This window comes from Lepisosteus platostomus, chromosome 13 (assembly GCF_059453375.1).
Source record: "Lepisosteus platostomus isolate fLepPlt1 chromosome 13, fLepPlt1.hap1, whole genome shotgun sequence".
Taxonomy (NCBI): Eukaryota; Metazoa; Chordata; class Actinopteri; order Semionotiformes; family Lepisosteidae; genus Lepisosteus; species Lepisosteus platostomus.
In genome coordinates, this window is record NC_142623.1 from 28,387,046 (window position 1) to 28,401,589 (window position 14,544).

Genomic DNA, 14,544 nt, shown 5'->3' on the forward strand with positions numbered 1-14,544 from the left:
AACCACAGCCTTTGCAAACAACATGCAGTATTTAACATTTTCTGAAGAGGCTGAGGAAAGAAGTCAAATCCACTGCAGCCTACTACTATCTGCCCTGCAAAGGTCTTCCTGGTTTCTGTAAAATTATCTTAATCATCTGCCTAAACCCCTTTGGTATTCCTTATCCTTTCTGAGCATTGATAAATTGTTTCATAACCTTTACTTACTGAAAACATAATGGAGAGCTTTCAATTCCCAGCCTTCAGAGATTTGCTTATCAACTGGAAATTTATGCTGCTAGGTTTTATTTGGTTATCTACAGTTCCAGGTTTTATGGATATGCACAGGTGTTTCTTATGCAAGGATAGGTCAATGGACAAAGTGAATTTGTGCATTATCTACCAAAAATGTTTCACAGGAGGAAATAAGTGTTTTGCTAGTATAGTCCCTTTCCACACCCACACACTTCTGCTATCACTCCATAAGGAGATGGCTGTCCTGGTAATAAAACAGTATTGGTTAGCCTTGGAGCTATTCCTGCACTGCCCACTTGGGCAGGTTTCTGCAAAAGTGTGTGCTAGGAGGATGCCAAAAACATGCTCACTGATGAGCAGAAACAGATACTGTCTGTGAACACGCTGAAAGCAGAAGGCGATGCATTTTTGTCACCTATTATCACCACAGACAAAACGTGTTGGCTCAAACTGGAGAGTGAACGGGCAGTCATGAAAAATCAGAAGCCTGCACTCAGATTGAATCCAGGTGTCAAGAAAGGGATGAAGACAATATTCCAGCACCACTACAAGAAGTCCTATCACCCATTTTAAGGTGGACTGTGAAACAGTCACAAGTGCCACACATCCTTTAAATGAAAGTGAACCATGCAAGTGGTCCCACGAGAGTGTTGAAAGGTCTTCCTCAACTGTGAAACATATTCAGTGGGTAATTCACAAATTCACTTTACTTCTCTAGGAATAATAACACCTGAAATTTAGGTGTATTTAAATGTTTATTGGCTGTTTTAATCACAGAAAATTTGGATCAACCTGCTTGTCTGAGGGCCCACCCCCTGTCCACAGGACGAGGAGGCTTGAACCCCCTGCAGAGTAAAGAGTGACCCAGGGAGATCTGCAGATGGGTTGGAGGAGGGATAAATGTGACATATACATACGTGAAGGAGACTTGGTTTATACTGTATATAGTATTCATATTTTTAATATGAGGAAATAAAGTCAGGAATAATTACAATTTAGGACAAATAAGACCGATTGAACTTAACTGCTGTTATCCCTCCTGAACCTTCATAGTAAACTCTATTTATTGACTCAGTTTTTTCAGTTTTTCATGATGGCGCAGATACAGTAGATATGTTTTTTCTAAAGGAGAGATCATTCAGATTAGAATTGTGTCCCAATTTCTCAGTTATTAAATCTCAGTTGAAAAAAAAAGGAATGGATGGTATAGAGACAAATTACAAATTTCAACTTAAGCAGAAAATACTGTAAGTTACCATGTCGTCACAAACCCCTGATCTCACCACGAGGAAAAGGGAGAGTTCCCACAAACTGTCACGTGATGCGTCCCTTCCCACTCGCTACTCCATGTAATAACTATCGTAATGCAATGTACAAGCAAATTAAGTAGAGGTTGTGCAGCAGATATTTTGCCACAGAAAGTTTCCAACATGTCCTGCATGCAGAGTTAACAAATAAGTCCCATTTATTGGCAAAACTGTCTCAAAGAGCAATATTTCTATTGGATTGAAAGAGATAGTGTTCACAAGCCTTCTTGTTTACAATGTAATAGGGACACTTCACATTGTCTTGCCTTGAATTGCAGAATATGGCGCTACACATACCTGGAAATGTTGTCTGTTTTGTGATGTAAATTGGAGGTTTTGCAAGTTACTGTGTACATTTTACTTGTGGTTTGTGGTTTGAATTGCACTCATCAATGCTGAGTCTTTCTAACCCTGAAATATAACAATAGCATCATATTTTCCATTTAAATACATTGTACATATACATCTATCAGCAATCTGGATCCTTGTTGACTCTGGATTTGCATTGGCTAACCTATTTTGCCTGAGACCGATTTTCTTGTTACAGCAAGTCCTTGTTCTTAAAGCAAGGTGGCTTTATCTGCACCTGTGGCTTGAAGGCTGTCGGTTCGTATCCCCATATACTGTAAATGAATGACCTTTGCTCTGACCCCAAGCTTCTTTTCCTGTCTGTGGAGAGCAAGTTGGGGTATGTGAAAAGACAAATTCCTAATACAAAAAATTATATATGGCAAATAAAGTGATCTAAAAAAAAATTACAGGAAGTGTTCTAAAAAAAACAATCCGTTCAGCAGTTTCTGGTAAAATATATTCATGAGCCGCTGGTTTCAAATTAAAAGTGATATTTGCTGGAAAGTGCAGCAGTATCATAATCTAAAATAGGTCTCCTTGAAAACAACAAAATACTGTACAAAATAAGGGAAAGGTGTGTATTTTATTGTGAGGCGTGGTGTATGGGATGGAGTTACAGCACAGGGCTTCAGCTGAATCAAATATTTTATATGTTAATTACTTTCTTATTGAAAGTACAGCTTCGGCTTCTCAGTAACAAAAAAAAAGTATAAGAAAAATGAAAAGAGAAATGAAAGAACTTTTTCCACTTTGACATTTCTCAAATTTGGCAATTTTGAAGCTGAAAGAAAATCATCAGACCCATAGCATGGAATAATGGTAATACCAACATCCACAATATAATTCGGAACATACGGAATTAAAAATAAACCACAGTTATAGATACCATTCTGCCAAGGCTGTGTCAGACAAGAAATACACCAGTTGTTGATGAAGGAAAAATGACCAGAGTTGTCAAGAAAAAGCCAGACACCACTTTCAGTAAAATTTCCTACAGCCTCCAGAGTGCAGGAGTGAAGGTTCAAAATTCTCATTTTGAGACAACAGAATTATAGAGGCTGTACTGTAAGATGTAAACCTCTGATCAACACCAAGAACAGAAAAGCCGGATTAGAATTTGTTTGGGCGTGAAAGATAAGCAAGGGAAGTTGTGCAACAATTTCATGAAAGGATGAGACCAAGATAAACCTCTACCAGGTTTGTGTGTGAATAAGCTAAAGTGTGGAGAATGAAAGGACCTGCAGATTCTCCAAATAGCACCACCACATCTGTATATTGTGTTGGATGTAACATCATGGCCTGGGATTGCATGGCCACCGCTGGAGCTGGTTCACTTGTCTTAACTAATGATTTAACTAATGATGGGGCAGCAACAGAATTACATTTTTACAGAAACAGTTTTGTTAGCTTTTGTAGATTAAAGTGTTACATATTATATCCAAATAAGTATGCACTTTTAAGTGCTGAAGGAAAAAACGTAAAGTCAGAACAACCAAAGAAAAGGTTAGATTTGGGTGGCATCAGCAAAGAATCTCAAATGATTACAGTAAGTTTGAAATTTTAACTTCATTGAGTTCTTGTCTCAAATATTGGCTTGAATACGCAACAAAATAATGACTTTTCCACACTGAAATGGAAATGTCTACTTAATGTCACTTGGAAAAACTGATTGGAATATTGGATATTTTTGTTGTCCTATGATCAAATATATGCATGGTCGGACACTAACATCAAGCAGGTGTTGTCAAAATTGCTTGACGTTAAGGCAAAAACATTTTGTTTGTTATTATTTTTACAGGGCTTTGTATCATTTTTTGCTTCAGATATTTGCTTTCCTGGGAAAGAATGTGATTTAGCCTTAAGCTGTATCCTAATGTTAGCCAGGACTCACACTTAAATATAATAAAAAATCTAAATATTTAAAAAGCTTATCCAGTAAAAATGTCAACTCCCACTCATGTATTACATTATGACTTTATAGAACACAAAAGAAAAGGTAAAATCTGTCTGATATCTTATGAATAAAAGTAGGCTTATCTTTAGTGGAAAGCTCTTGGAATACAACAGTACTCAAATGGCAAATGACATGTATACTGTATATTATGCTTTAAATATATTAATTACATGCAGAAGGAGGTACTGTATATACACTTGATGCATATTAGTTTTTTAAAGAGTTTATGTAAAATGGAAATTTCTTTTGCCATTGCTAATGCTGAAAAAAGTACTTTATATGCTTACCTATGGAATGGAGCAGTGCTCATTAGTGCCAAAGGAAACATTAAACTCTTTACTTTTCACTTATAAAGATTTCAGCACCAGAGAGGCAGTTTAAACTTAGAAAGAAAAGGTATGTAACTCAATTAGAATGCACAGAGAATTTAAATCCCTACAATGTAACAAGTAATCTCTTCCAGGTATAGGAAACATACAGTAAAATAAATTGAGGTATTCAAGTCTTCAGCTGTTTAACAAATACAGCTTTTAATGAGTCAAACTGATAAATAGATTGACATTGTGCTTTCCATTAGAAGTATTTTTTTTTGTCCTGTAGCTAATTGTTTTCGTTTCATTTAAAATAATTAGCACAATTAGGTCATTTTTTCTACGTTTTTGAAAACACAATATGAATCTACTTCAAATGTACTATTGTCTAATAGGAGGACACCCTCAATGGGATGTCAATCTGTTGCACAAACACACAATGACAAAGTAAAAACACCAATAATTCTAGCCAGCATAAGTGGTAGGTGAAAGGAAACTGGAACCCCATAGAAACCCCATGTGAACACAGGGAGAACATGTCCCAGATTCAAATCCAGAATCTAACCCAGGACACTAGTGCTATTAACCAGGACAACTCTGATGTTACAAACCATCAATGAAATTATCACAAAAATTCACAATATTAAATTTTGGACCTTTTTTACTCAGCAGTAAAGACCTTAAATCGCCCTTGATATAAATCTGATGTTTTAAATTATGTTTATGCCAAAAGTACAGTGTCTGTACAGCATGTTGGTTTCATCTGATATACCAAAATTCAGTCTAACTTTATATCAGATATTAGTCAGACATTAACATGTTTTCAGGGACTGCAGCCTGACAATGTTCCTTTAATGCTAAATTTATGGAAGATACTAAAGCTAGCATACATCAAACACGTTTCTTCTAGCAAAGACCATAATAATACCTGTTAGCTCATGAGGATGTTATGCAGACCAATATGAGATTTCAGTATGTTTAAAGATTGCAAAAACAACATTTTGATGGGAGTTAATAAAGGACTATTTAATGTAATTCAAATGCTGACTTTGAAGTATCTTATTCTAGTTTAATGTTTATGTAAAATAAGGGCAGATTTTCCCATTTTGTATCATATGCTCAAAAAGGAAAGAAAAAATTCTGAGGTTGTACTGTAGGTCAGTCCAGTCCAGTACAAGCCACATAGATGCTCAAGTACAATATTTCATGACTAGACTAGGTTTCTAACAGTATCTATGTCTGTTGTTTATCTCCTCACTGATAAGTGGATATTTTATTTTAACAAACGGGAATGTATAAGTTCTTGTAGTCTTTATAAGTCTAATGTAATGTTTTTACCACTGAAGCATATAAAGTAATGCAATTCATGTATTTTATTGCCCAAGGGAGCTGCAAAAGCCTACAGAAACCATTGCATTGCTTGATGTGAACATTTTAGGAAACCTATTTGCCTGTTGAGCACTGGCACATTTTCATCAATATTTTATAAAATAACCGCTAAAACTAAGTACAGTGTAACCTGGATCTTTGTACTGTAGATATTTAATACATTTTATGTGAAGGAATACATATAGAATTAACTTACAGTATAACATAAGATGAAAATCAAAGGGAAATACCTTTGAAACAACTGTATGTATTGCAAATTACAGGTGTCAATTTGTCCCAACATTAAACCTCCTTTTTTAAGTATTTATCAGTCACATCGAAAATACTGATAAAACAATACTAATGAAATAAGAACAAATTCCATTCAAATATTAATAATAATGTATACAAGTGAAAGGTTGCATTATAACACTCCCCTTTTACATTCTTAACCAATGTTTAAATGTTCAGAAAAGAAACATGAATTCCATTTAGTCAGACTACATCCAATCTAGAAATGAGATCCAGCAGAGAAAAAAGACAATAAAAACTGCATACGTGAACACCAGAAATCAGCTTGGACCGGATTAGTTGGGAAATCAGCTCACTGTTGTATGCTGTCAGTCAGAATGCTACAATGAGTCTGAAAGAGCAGTATGGGAGGAGGGAAGTCATGTACAGTTTATTTACCTAGCAGGAGATGGAACATTGCCCTGTTGGAAACATACGGGGCTGTCACAATCTGAAAGTCAGAGCAGAAGGCAGACCATCATAATACACTTGGCTTTTGAAATGTTCCCTGCAATAGTCATTTCTGCAATCTTAGTCTTGGGGATATGAAGTGGATGCATCTGAAAGTGGAATTTCTATTATATATTTCAGATAACTATGGCCATGGTAGGTTTTTTTGTTCTCCAAATTAGAAATGGCGACTCCTGACTGATGGCATGTGTGGAATCACAGAGAAGATCACAACTCAGTGACCTAACCTCCAGTCTCATTTATTTTGTTTCACCTTTGAACTTTTAGAGATCTTTGTCCTACTTTTCAAATGCAAACTTTATTAGTCTCAGTAAATGGTTTTGTTAAGCAAAAGATCGGGAGGAAGTCAGATTGTAACACCACACACCTGCTCTCTTACATATAAACAATTGCCTCCTTCCACCCCATCTTCACCCTTGCAACAGGCTCCCTGTTTCATTCCTCACAAGTGAGGTGGGTTTTTTAGTCCTAACCTTACAGTCTTGAATGTCATTTGCTCAGCCAGGCAAGATAAAACCAGATTCTTAAATATTAAGTACGTTATCGGTTTATATTCATCATCACATCGTAATTAGAATTTGACCAAATCACTGAAACAGCATTTGTTGCACTTACAGCCTGCTATCAAATGTTGTGTGACACTCCTACCTTCTGATTGATTATGACAGGCAGCATTCTAACTTCTAAATGTCACAAGGGAGACAGGAAATCAGTACGGACTATTGAAAAATTGACCAAAGCTAGACAGTTCTGAGATTCCCAGCTATTCTGATGGCAAGATTTGGCTCTGAATCTTCTTAAGCTTTGACAGGCTACTTGCAATGAAACAGTGTAGAAACCTACCTTAAAGAGTTTAAACTATTCACAGCATACCTTAACTATGAAGCTTTGAAATGTCAATGCAGTGGACTTCTTCAGAATAAACAGTGAAACCTGAAGCAGGGGGCACAAGTGGAACCTTGAGAACAAGAGGCACTTATTTGGACAAAAGGTTGTGGGAGTTTGAAACAAGCTATCCTGCCATGCTGTTGAAGCTGATACCCTGGCTTCCTTCAGAAAACAGCTGGATTCCTGGTTCAATAAGCTACTAACTACCAAATGGACTTGATAAGGCAAATGGACTCTTCTGCTTTGCAACCATTTTTATGTTCTTATAGATTTATTGTTAATAACTAATAAGTGAAAAAACTGCAGTTTATTACTTTTAAGAAAACATTTTTTCTCTGAGTTTGATATTCGTCCTTCTCTTTAACTTGTCTTTCACATGGTGCTGAAAAAGTCCCACACTGAGGTTATCATAGGCTCTATTCCTCAGGACTGCCACTCAAAAGCATGTACTTCTAAAGAAATCCCCATAAAATTTGAAAAACTGAATTCCACTGATGCTTCTTGTCCTTTTATTTCTACCTCACACAACTGTTTTGATCAAGTGTCCGTCTTAATGGTACTAGAAACGAAACCCCTGTAGAGCCACTCAAAGAATCAAACAAGCAGACACTTTTTATTTCAAAGAAAGCTTAGCCACAGTTGCTCATGTGCTTAAACCTGACCTGAGAAACCTTTGAAGGAACCTGAACTATTAAAATCGACAAGACGCTTTCAGAAATACCGCAGAATGTGTTCAATGTGGAAGATCATAAAAAAGAAAACCTTTGAGTCAATAAGAAAGCTAAAGACACAGTTGTTGTCATACTGTGTGCTATATTTTTCATTATTATGCTGCCTTTAGTCTATAAATTTGATTTCCTGCTTTCCTTAAATTGTGATTATCAAAGAATTTCAATGGCTAACTGGGGAGAAAAAGGGTTATGTGGAATTCTGCCAAGCTTTTTCTCATAGCTCTTGGGCTAGAGAGAGAAATGCACTTCTTTAAGCTGAATTTGTTAGGCTGGTTTAATTCAAAATTTCTTAATGATTCACAATGTGGCAACAATAGACAACATTTGGTACAGTGGGCTTCAAGGCTTAGTAGCTTGGCAAGCTGCTCCTTACACTATAGCTGGGTTAAAAGACAGTGAATTATCTTCACTATCTTTGTGCATTAGCATAAAGATGCTAAGCAGATTAAACATTCACCTATTGTACAGTATGTTTGTATATATTGAAACAGGCAAAATCTAGACATTTCTTACACAGATGCTTTTCACACGATTATGTTGAAACATTTGAAAAGTTTAAGATAGGCATAGTGCCAGCATAGAAATGCACTTCCAAACGACAGCCTTTATTTCTACGCTGCCATTGTGAACATGAGCTCATCTTTCCATCTTTCCTGTGACAATTCATAACAGGAAAACCAGACCCCTATACCAATTCCCTCCAGCCAAGTCCGATACAGGTTGTTTAGTACTGCTGCAGTGCAACACTGAAATATAAATCTACATTTATGACAGCTTTGATGTTCACTCATACATGCATTCATATGTGTCCTGGGTCACTAAGTCTGTTGAAGTACTCTTTTCATTATACGCACAGACTCACTGTTAGCTGTGAGCCATTTTCATGCTTCAGTTGACACCAGGAATGAAACATTTCCAATCTAGAATACTGGCAATCCTAAAATGTCTTAAAATATGCTTAATTCTTCCCTTTCCGCTTCTTGGGCTTCAAACAAGAAGCACTGAGTGCAGCTAATGGCTACATGTTATGCATTGCAGTGGAGGAATGGCTCCAAGTGTTGTTACTGCTATTTTGACCTACTGTAGAACCTTATCAAATGTGCTCTCCATTTTATGATGTGAAAGAGGTGCTCCAAACCTTATCTAATGTTCTCTAGATCAGCTTTAATATTCTCATACAGTACATTTTTGTATGTATTTTAATACTCAGTGTGTAAGGTATACAAGGTACAGTGGATACTGTATATATAATTCTGGTTCCTTCAACATTATTATGACCATAACACTACAACATGATACCAATCCGCATAGAGTACTGGAAAATAATACCTAAAAGTTAAAACATTTAAGTTAAATAACTGATGCAAGTTGATAGATATTGTCATTTATCTACTTTCAATTGCTTCACAGGCAGACACAGAGACTCAGCTTATGTCCAGATATTGCACTGCTGTTGCACATGCAATCATTCTGTTCCAGAATACCGTCTTTGGCACAGACAGGAGAGATATTTGTGTCAGAAGTGACAGTTTTAAACCCATTTGAGATGAGACTGTAAAGGTAAAAGTCACCCCCCAAGACTGCTAGTATGTTTTCAGCATGTTCATCTGATGAAAGGTTCATCCTCATTTGACTTCATTAAATTAGCATTTTAATTTTTCATTAGCTCTAAATGACCTACCTACAAATCTTAAGAAAGAAGGCACTAGGAAAGTATTGTTACCTCTTAGTTATCTGAAATATGCAAAAACAAGTATAGGTACAAATACAATGGCAGCTTCTTGTTTGAAGCTCCCACGTTTTTCATTTTTATTTTTTTTAAATCAATGAAATGGATTCTTTAAAACATTCAATATGAAACATAAATATAATGCATGCCTGAACTGTGCCCTTTCTCTGCTACTACATCTGCAATGAACCAATGCTGACCCTTACAGAAGTGAATTTATGAGCGTCTCCAAACAGGGGCAGCTAAGGTCGCAGATCCCATGTGGAAGAATTTCAGGCCTCTATGAATCGCAATGTGTATCTTCTTAACATATTTCTAAATGTAATCACCTAGACATACAGTAAGAGGACAGCTATGCTATCCGTCCACCTTGTAGATTTAAATCGAAAGTTTTAAAAACCTGCTTCTGTTTTACAGATTATTTCAGGAAGTTTGTTTTGTTCTGTACCCCCATTCTAGCTGTTATAATTCATCTGTGTGAGGCAGACGCACATTAACAGGAGCCTTCAGGCAGTCTTATCGCAACCTCCATTATGTTGACAAGAGAGTTTGCCTAACACAGCTCTGGCCACAAATATACAGTGCCTTTTTTTTCTTACTGATTTCGCTGGCATTGTTCAAACTCCATTAGGAGCACAAATCATTCAATTCAGAAGCATAATGAAAATTGCACATTTAAATAAACTTCTGAAACTGTGCAGGGAATATAATCTCTTTCTGGGCACATTTCATTTTGCCTAGGTCCATTGCACAGGTTCCTATAAACAATAATGTGGAAAGCTCGCTCCTTTCTCATGCAGAATTCAATATTGTGTTCTCTCTTGCAGTGAAGGAGAAACAAAAACAATGCAAGTTTTGGCATAATGTAACTTAACAAAATGGCATACATCATCAATAGACAATATACAGCATGAGCAACCTTGCTAGGCCAGTTCATTCGTTGTAAAATAGTTTCTTATTCTCATTTTATCCAACAGAAAAGGCGAATAAGTGTTTTCTTTACAGAGCATAAAAACATTTTTTTTATCACAGGGCATAAAAAAGTTTTAATGTAATAACACAGTATGCACAAAATGAATTCTACTTTTTTGGATTCATACAAATGTTCAGTTTTTGCACATTTTGTTCACGTTATTTCAGGCATCCCGATAGCTGGCAGCATCTCGCTTTTTTAACCTTGGTCTGAAGCTCTTACCAACAAATGTGTGGGTGGGCTGATATATCCATGCATTTGAGACTGTGAAAAGATCTATTAAGACACAAAGATCGAGTATATAATGAATGCAACGGGTCCTCTAATTATTTCAGGGCATTAGATGTGTTCTAATAATCTGATATTGATTGTCATTTTGATTTCCTGGTTGGATTTCAGAGTGGATGATATTTAGAAATATTGGCCGCCTTTTTTTATAATTATGAGGCACTGTGGCATGCACATTAGCTAGTGTTCAATATAACATTGATCTTCCCTTTGCAAAAATAAAATTGCTGCTTTCCAGTTGTTGAACTTAAGTTAAAAACATTTCCCGTCTTTCACTAGTACCATTTCCCAGTGCTTTTTACATTATAATATACTATACTTGTATGATTTCACACTTCTGGAAATTTCTTTATTTTTTTTCTGGCATTTTTTTGGGAGTGTTTTATCTGTTCTCCTTCACTGCAAGAGGACTCAAGTGCCTCGGGGGAGCTGTACTTTTCAAAACAAAAGGCCAGTTCTGATGAATTACTAAAATTATGGCCTGCAATCAGATTTATTGATTGAGAAAGGCCACTCTTGTCTTCCCTGTCAGATTATCAAGTGTCATAAAAATGCAGCCTTAATAGTGCCCTGGGTAATACACTGGGTGGTAGGTGGAAGCACTAATCCTCCTTATGAAACTATTTACTGTAGGTTTACATCATATTGACTTTTCTATCTTGTTTCAGATTTTTTTCAGAAGTGAGGCTATTTGCAGATTTCTGCTCTGTGAACCAGATGGATTATATGAGCTGCAGCCTGGAGTACAGCTGGGATTCGTCACTGCTCAATTGCTTTAATGTATTTTTAAGTTAAAAATAGTAGATATATTCATATAGAAAAGTAGTGAATACTATTTATTTATTAAATTACTTCTAGTGTGTTTTTTCTTTCATTTCCCAGTAGACTAATGTCAGTTTCTACCACATTTTCATGCAATACACAATTGTGCCCTGTTGATTCTTTTCAGTTTTAGTCAGTGCCCTATCTGACAATACCTACAGCTGTGAGTTCCACACGTTCTGCAATGAGTCAGCCTGACATTTCTTGTCTTTGCAGTTAATATAAACACAGTATGGTGACACCTTTAATTAAGATTTGGAAAATGACCTTGTATAAATGATACAATTCTCGTCCCATTAGCACTATTTAATACATTAGCAGCACCTTTTATGAATGTAAACACTCAGAAATGTGTTAAGTTAGACTGGTTACACAAGTCGGGTTCATGCACATTGCAATTAAATCACTAATACCCACTGAAGATCAATCCTCTAACAGTGTTAATCTATAATGCTTAAGCTACAGAGTCATCTTTAGTTTGTTCTGACTAGCAAAGCTAAGAGCATGGTATACAGTAGGTGAGCTTCTTGCTAAGAAAAAAGGAGATGTTTTGGCACAAGATGATGACATGATTTACAGTGTCTTAGCTGTACACTGGAGTGAGTCCTCTGACTGTCACACTGAATGATTAATTATCAATCATTATAGCTATGAAACAAATTGGTAAATAACTGTGCCTTCCGGGAGATGTAGCCCATGCACCAGCAGTGAGGACTCACTGAAGCCTGTAAAAAGCAACTGGTACTCTGCACCAGAGGTAAAGATCGCCTGGCAGTAGGCAAAGCAGCTGAATAGAGAGGGAAAAAGAATCTGTCACTCTGTTCACCAACTTAATTGTATGTCTAAAAGCTCAGAAAGCCTGATCTTTTTTAAGTACAATGTTAACCACAATTTTATATGGATCACATACATAAATATTTTAAAATGATGCCAATATAAGCTCATTTTTTTGCTTATTTTTGTCATGAAGGTAGTTTTATAGTTTAATCATAGGTTCAAATGCTTTGTTGCAAAATTTGGAGTCAGTTCCATATCATTAAAACTCATGTTAGAGTTAATTACCAATATATCTCTAAGAGGATTCTTTTTTGAAGGTTTGGAATCTGGTTGTAACTTAGATTCATTTTATTTTGAAATGATGGGAAAAATAAAGATTTTGGTTTGATTTGGAGTTTTGCATTAAAAATCATTAAAAGCCATTAAATTGAATTACAGTCCGACAGAACACCATAATAGGTGGCCTTCAGTGTTTTCAAGAGAGCAGTCTGAGTCAAAATGTATCCATTAGGCTTTTATAGTACAGCTTCCTGCCTAAAGCTGAGGACTGGAAGATCTTATCAGAGCAGATGGAACTATGAATGGTGATTCCTGCAAAGCAAACTAAATTATGCAATTCTAACTGGATGGATGACAATGTGGCTAAATGTTATTTCATAAACTGAAAAAGAACAGCAAAATACTTACTATTCTGCATATGCAGGAAGGAATAGGGAAATGTGTTTGAAATTGATGTCCCATCTCAAATATCATGGTGCATTTATGCAGTGTCTTCCCTTTACTTTGACATGGTTTCAAAGTGTTTGCAACATGACAATACTCTGTGATTTACTAGGAATTAATTGTGCTGTCTACACTTTGCACTGATTTTACCATATTTCAACCATTTATGCTGGGGTGTGCAATCTTGGTCCTAGGGGGCAAGTGTGTCTGCAAGTTTTCATTACTATTCAGCTCAGAAATAGCAAAACCAGCTGGTAACTGCTTTAACTGGACACAATCAAAAGCTTCTCCCAGCTCTTCAGGTGCTTCTACTTTAAGGAAACCAAGAATCAAAAGAACCAAGATTGAACGCCCCTAATTTATACACTGCTTTTTGATTAATTTTTCAAATATATTTCCATATATAAGAAAAGAAAGAAAATGAGCTAAATTACTAGACAAAATCATTGGAAGAACTTTAAACCCTGCTATGGAGTATAAAGATAATTATCCATAATGAATATGTCATTTGTGTGCATTAGCTGACATTCAGCATGCAGTATCTATAGCTGTGTGAATGCTTTCCTGTAGTTAAAAAAACTAAGTATATCAATGAAAATTCAGTGTTTGTCATGTTTATTAATAATAAAGCATTGCAGATTTTCATCCAAATTCTGCTAACTGATTTCTGGCATAATTTGGAACCAAGGTCCAATGAAGCAATGTAAGATTTGATGTTTTTTCCACCTTCTTAATAGAATTCTGGAGCAACAATCACCAAGTGGTTTAAAATCTCTGAACATGATATAAAACCTTACAAACTGGTGAGTTTTATATTATGTTAAAGGGGATCATTAAAAATGGGTTGCTTAGCATCAAAATCATCAGTTGCTAAGCATTTGACATGCACTTTATTCAACAATTGATTTTAAACAATACAGCAACTGTAGTTTTTTTAACAGATCATTCATTTTGTGTACAGTTATTTCATCCTAAGAGGGCAATGTTACTCTCACTCCATATTCCAAATTTGTGTTGCTCAGGTCTCACTCAGAATTCCTTCACTATCCACTGGGACTCACAGCCAAAGCCACAGGTTCAAAACTTTTATTTTTCAGTGTGAAGCATGCATCCTAGGAAGGAAACTTTGCATTCACAGAATAGCACATATCTTTTTTGTTTGTGCCTGTTTTTTTTTTATCTGTTGTCCATCATTCGCACAACTATTCACCCTTAAATTGGTGTCAGTAAGGTCACAAAGAGTGCATAATTAAAAAAATAACATGCGAACCAAGTCATTAACAAACCATATGCCTGCTCCATCTCTAGTCCTCAAAAAAGCCTTGAC

The 14,544-nt window shown here is 35.9% G+C and overlaps 1 protein-coding gene across 2 annotated transcripts in view; it reads right to left on the minus strand.

Annotated features, from left to right (window-relative positions):
• kctd16b (potassium channel tetramerization domain containing 16b) overlaps positions 1 to 14,544 on the minus strand; it is a 61,028-nt gene that overhangs the window by 41,519 nt on the left and 4,965 nt on the right. The window lies entirely within an intron of this gene.